The sequence below is a fragment of the Sciurus carolinensis genome, chromosome 9 (assembly GCF_902686445.1).
Source record: "Sciurus carolinensis chromosome 9, mSciCar1.2, whole genome shotgun sequence".
In the NCBI taxonomy this organism is placed as follows: Eukaryota; Metazoa; Chordata; class Mammalia; order Rodentia; family Sciuridae; genus Sciurus; species Sciurus carolinensis.
Window position 1 is genome coordinate 126,821,934 of NC_062221.1, and position 6,000 is coordinate 126,827,933.

Here is a 6,000-nt window from a genome sequence, read left to right on the forward strand (position 1 = left end):
ACAAAGAAAAGGAAGGCCCAAAGGAGTGGGCTGACTGTCCTGGAAGCCACCACAGGTGATTCTAGTTACAACCTTTCATGGTTATTTTTGTGTGTCAACTTGACTGGGTCCCAAGGTTCCCAGCTATTTGGTCAAACAGTATTGTGCATGCATCTGTAAGGGTAGACTGAGTAAAGCAGATTGTTCATCCTAATGTGGTTAGTCTCCAACCAACTGAAGACCTGAATCAAGTCACCTTTGAGTAAGAGGGAACTCTTCCTGCCTGACCATCTTGGCGTGATTTCTTTCTTGGTTTTATTTTCTTTTTTATTTCAAACTCATACTGAAATATTGGCCTTGAGCATGCCAGACTTTGGGTTGGAACTTCACTGTCAGCTCTTCTGGGTCTCCAGCTTGTCAACTATAGGTCTTAGGACTTTTCTCTCTGCTATGGTTTAGATATGATGTGTCCTCCAGAAGCTCAAGCTTGAGACAATGCAAGAAAGTTGAGATGAAAGGATTGAGTTATGAGAGACTGAACCTACTCAGTACATTAATCATCGGACAGGGATTCACTGGGTGGTAACTGTAGGCAGCCAGGGTGTGGTTGGAGAAGGTTGGGGGTGTGGCCATTGGGGAATATATCTTGTGAGCTGAGTTTAGTCTTTCTCTGCTTCCTGGTTGTCCTGTCCTGAGTTGCTTTCCTCCTCCAAATTCCTTCCACCATGCCTCATGTTGGGCCCAAAGCAACAGAATTGGCCATCTATGGACTGAGACCTCTGAAATCATGAGCCCCAAATAAACTTTTCCTCCTCTAAAATTGTTTTTGTCAGGTCTTTTGGGCAAAGCGGTGAAAAAGCTGACTAAAACAAGTCTCCCTCATCACATGAGTCAATTCCTTATAATAAACTAATATCTATCTACCCACCTACCTACCGACACAGTTTTTTTTTTTTTTTATTAAGGAGGAGATCAACAGTATGAACCTCCAGTACTTCAGCATCTCTTCTCTTCATTAATCACGTTGGGTAGCAGCATCTTCCTGTCTTACCAGATCAAAGTTCATGAAGAATATCCATCATATCTAGATTACCTCACTTTTACTATCTACCCAGAGTTCAAATATCTTTATATAGATAAGTTTGTCACTTTGTTAGTTGACACACTTGTGTGTGTGTGTGTGTGTGTGTGTGTGTGTGTATAAAACATTAAAGTAGGTTATTTAGTTTTCTTTAATGCTGGAAGTGAAAGTAAGCGTGATTAGCTTTGCATAGCAAGTTCTAAGCTCCTAAATTATTGGCATTTCCTTTTTCTAACATTAGACAAAGTTTGTCAAAGGTGAAGTATGACAAAGAAAGGTTTTGACACAGTGCCAAACTACTTACTCATTTCCTAGAGAGGGAATTTTGAAGCCATTCCACTGGCTAGGGGTAGATATCACCTTGACTTCAGAACAGTTATCTATATTCTTGTAAGAAACGCTCCTAGGAATATGCATCTCTTCTCAAGTGCTATGTAAGAACCAATGGAATGTGGTCCCTTAAGGTTATTGCTCCGTATTCCTTGCTTGCATTTCTTTCCATCCATGGGGAGAAACGGAATAATATGAAGCTTCGGTTTGGCTTGCTCTTATTAGGCCCTCAGACTCATTAGGTGGAAAGTTGAACAAACATTTTACTTTTGACCTAAAACTGGCGCTGAACTGAAGGAAGCTTTACTTAGCATCAGGATCAACTACAAAGATTTCAGGGCACTGTACCATGTGAAAACATCAGGCCCCTTGTTTCAAAATTTTTTAAGAATCTCAAGACAGTGACAGAGCATTGAAGCCAGCTGAGGTCCCTCCCAAGTGCAGGAGCCCATGTCACTGTGCGGGCATCACACCTGTGATGGGGACTCTGTTCGGCATAATATAGTTAGCATCTTGAGGTCATTGAAATCCTTAACTCATCTCACCCTTCCCCACGAGTCCCCCATTCTTCCATTTCTTCCATGATCTTTCCTTTTGCACAACACTTAGAATATGAGAGGGTCTGATGATATGATTTGGATCTTAAATTTCCCCTCAAAGCTCGTGTGTTGAAGGCTTGATCCCAGCCGGCGATGCTACTGGGAGGTGGTGGAAACTTTAGGAGGTGGTGCCTAGTTGGAAGAGGTGTTACGGGGGCATTCCTTGGGTGTCCCTGGGCTCTTCCTCTCTCTCTCTCTCTTTCTTTCTCTCCTCTCTCTTTCCTGGCTACCATGAGGTGATCAACTTTTCTCCATCACCATGATGTTCTGCCATGATGTTCTGCTTCACCACAGGTCTAGAAATAGCAGAAAAGTAGAAAAGATTTACCTGGATCATGAAGAATTTATGAAGTAGATTAAAAGGATGTACTCTAATCAAAGTAGCTTCTGAGTTCCTTTCCTGTGATACTATATGGGACTTCTTCAGAAACAAGACCAATAAGACGTATGTGTGTGTGTGTGTATTTATGTATATCTCACTTTGGGTAGCAGTGTCTTCCTCTGCCTTACCAGATTAAAGTTCATGAAAAATAACCACTATATCCAAACTACTTCATTTTTACTACCTATATAGAGTACTTTAAGTTTAAATATCTTTTTTTTTTTTTTTTTTTTTGGGTGCTGGGGATCGAACTCAGGGCCTTGTGCTTACAAGGCAAGCACTCTACCAACTGAGCTATCTCCCCAGCCCCTTTAAATATCTTTATAAAGATAAAAGTTTGTCACTTTATCAATTGACAGACTTTTGTATTTATATGATTGTGTGTGTATATCCTATGTATATATAATGTTATAGGATATAAATATTTTCTATATACTATGAGTAATATAATACATTATATGTAGTATGTTCTAAAATATATATCCTATTATATATCTTATATATTATATGTAGTATACATCCTATATATATGCACAAGGAAATTTATTAAAAGAAATTGGCTCATAGAATTATAAAATTGGGAAAGTCCTAAAATCTGCAGGGCGAGCCAGCAAACTTGAAACCCAGGAGAGTAGATGGTGTAGTTCCCATCTGAAGGCCAGAATGCTCAGGGCTCAGGAGGAGCTAATGGCTCTGTATGAATGCAGTAGGCAGGAAGAATTCTCCCTACTCAGGGGACAGCCAGCCTTTTGTTCTATGCAGTCCTCAAATGATTGGATGAGGCCCACCTGAACTAGGTAGAACAATCAACTTTATTTAAATATCAGTGTCATCCCAAAACACCCCCACGTAACCACTGTTTGACTAAATATCTGGGGCCTCCATGCCCTGCCAATTTGACATGTGAAATAAATCATCATAGATCATCTGTCATCACAAACTCTATATAACATTTAAAATATCTAGTTTCACATGTTAACATAAAATTTCTTAGTGCAAATTAAATTTAGTAAGTTTATTTGAGCAAAATGTAACTAAATCAATTTGCAAATTGGGAACTTCCCAGAATTGTAGCACGTTCTGAGAGGTCTCCATGTGGGTGATCTGATAGCATTTGCAGAAAAGTAGCAGTGAGATATAGAAAACAACTTCACTGACTACAGTCAATTGGTTACATCTTAACCAGTTAATTATTTATAGCTTAAATAATTAACCGGCTACAGAATCTCCTGGGACCAATTTAAACTCCGTATTTGTTTGGTCTGTCAGGCTCAGTCCAAATCCATTGTATCCTATGAAATTTGATTGAACACATGCTTAATGAAGAAATCCCAGCCAGATGGCTGGGCAGAGTCTGGTGATGCTGCGTGTATTCAAGCCTGTCTGCTGAGCATCCTGCCCTCTGCATCCTGGCCACACTTGTGAACAAACAAAGTTAAATCTTTCTGCCTGGGCAAATGTTTCATCCAGTTAATTAGACTTAGACATTAATCTTCCTTCACAAATAGTGAAGAAAAAGACCAGGAACATTTTACAAGGGTCATACATTACTCAACGTTTGCATTTTTTCCCCCAAACATTGATGTCAAAACAGCATCTTTAGCAAAGTTGAGGAAAAAGGAAGAACACTAATGATGACCTGCCAAAGATGGTGATGGTCAGAGAAATATTATTACCTTCCATGGCATTTGTAATTTTAGTGTTTCCACATTTTGTTACAACATTAGTTTAGAACGATGGCATCAATGTATAATGAAACAGAGCTTACTGATGATCTAGGAAAGAAAGAGGAAATGCCTGTATGTAACCTTTTCCAAGTACTTAGTAAAGGTTATTATTAACCTTTACAGCATGCTATTGCCCTTGAGCTTCACAGCAATACTATGATACTATTGTATATATAAGTTAATACAAGGATACTATGACAATTTAATGTGCATCTTGCTGAGTTTCGCAATGTTCTTTTGCTCATTTCTGGTCACTCGACTAGCAATTGGTTGTTTTGAAATTGCTGGTTTGGTTCCAACATCTATATTGTTTCTGTCATTCCACACTTATAAATAAACACTCCCAGATAAATGCTGTTGATTGAGCACCTATGGGAGAGACACTATGGAAGCAGAAAAGAGGGAACATTTAGTTCTGTCTCGGGGACATCAAGGATGGCTTTGCAGGGAGGAAATGCTTGAATAGTGATTGACAAAATGATCTCACCATCGAATAGGAGGCAATGGATGCAAGATATTCACAAGTCAGGAAAACGAATAGTTTTACAATCGAATGTGGCATTTCATTCTAATTAGTCATCTCTAGTTTCTGTGATGTTTTCCTAAATGTTCCTCACTGAAGACACAAAATACTGTACTTGCTTTCCTTTCTACTAAACGCCCACCAGCATCATTAGTCACATTCATTAGATAATCATTAGTTATAATCTTCAGCTATTTATATGACTATACTTTGGTGCTATTTTTTTGTCAGCAGTACTACACATTCACATAGAAAAATGTTTTAGATTTCTTTATAATTCTGTGACCTATACGCATTGTTGTATATTTGAGTTAACTAAATTCTTGCCATATAATTATTTCAATTACTTACTAACTACAATGTCATTGTAGCTATAAAATATCCAATTCTGTAATTATGTGAGATTAAAGTCGGTGTAAAGAAAGGCCTGAAACTTTAGCAACATATCCCCTAGAGAAAAGCTGCTGAATTATTATTTCTATAATTTTTAAAACTACAACTATAATTACTAAATATGAAAACAAAATGTTTTTCAACATTTTGCTCCCTCAAGAAGTGTTAAACAAGTTTCAATTAAAAAATTCAAAGAGTTTGTTTTGAATATACCTCTGTGAGAGGAACTAATATTATTGTCCTCTTGTTTTTATTTATTTTTTGGTGCTGAGGATTGAATCCAGGGGTGCTCTACCACTGAGCTACATCCCCAGTCCTTTTTATTTTTTATTTTGAGACAGGATCTCACTGAGTTGTTTAGGGTCTCCCTAAATTGCCCAGGCTGGGCTTGAACTTGACATTCTCCTACCTCAGCCTCCCAAATAGCTGGGATTATATACAAGTGCTACTGTCTGGTTTACCATCTCTTTAAACTTCTGGCTTCCAAATCCTCCTTCCAAAAGTTCCTGTTTTCTTCCTTTGGTTAAGGCTGACATATTTTCCCTCAGCAATTTATCTGTGTGTTCCCTTAGAAGCAATGCAGGTTTTCCTTGCACAGAAAAAGCTATTCAAAAACACTAGGGTACTTCTCCTCACTCAGTATCTGTAAACAGACACCAGTGACTATTGGCAGCCCCAGAGAAAAGAGTGTGATACTAGCCTTGGAGGGAAATTTGGCAAAGAAAGTAAAAGTATATGCCTTAGAAAATCATGTAAGCTTAATGTTTATACTCATTGAAGGATACATTTTAAGTAAGGATAAAATTTTGACCTTTATACAATACAAAACGAACATACATCAGAGAACTTCACTCAGGAATTAACAAGGGTACCAATAGGTTTGTTACACAGTCAGTTCAAAGTAAATCCATATTTTTAGTCAGATAAGCAATGTAAAATGAATTTACAAATAAACACAAAACTGATCAATATTCACAGAAACTCAT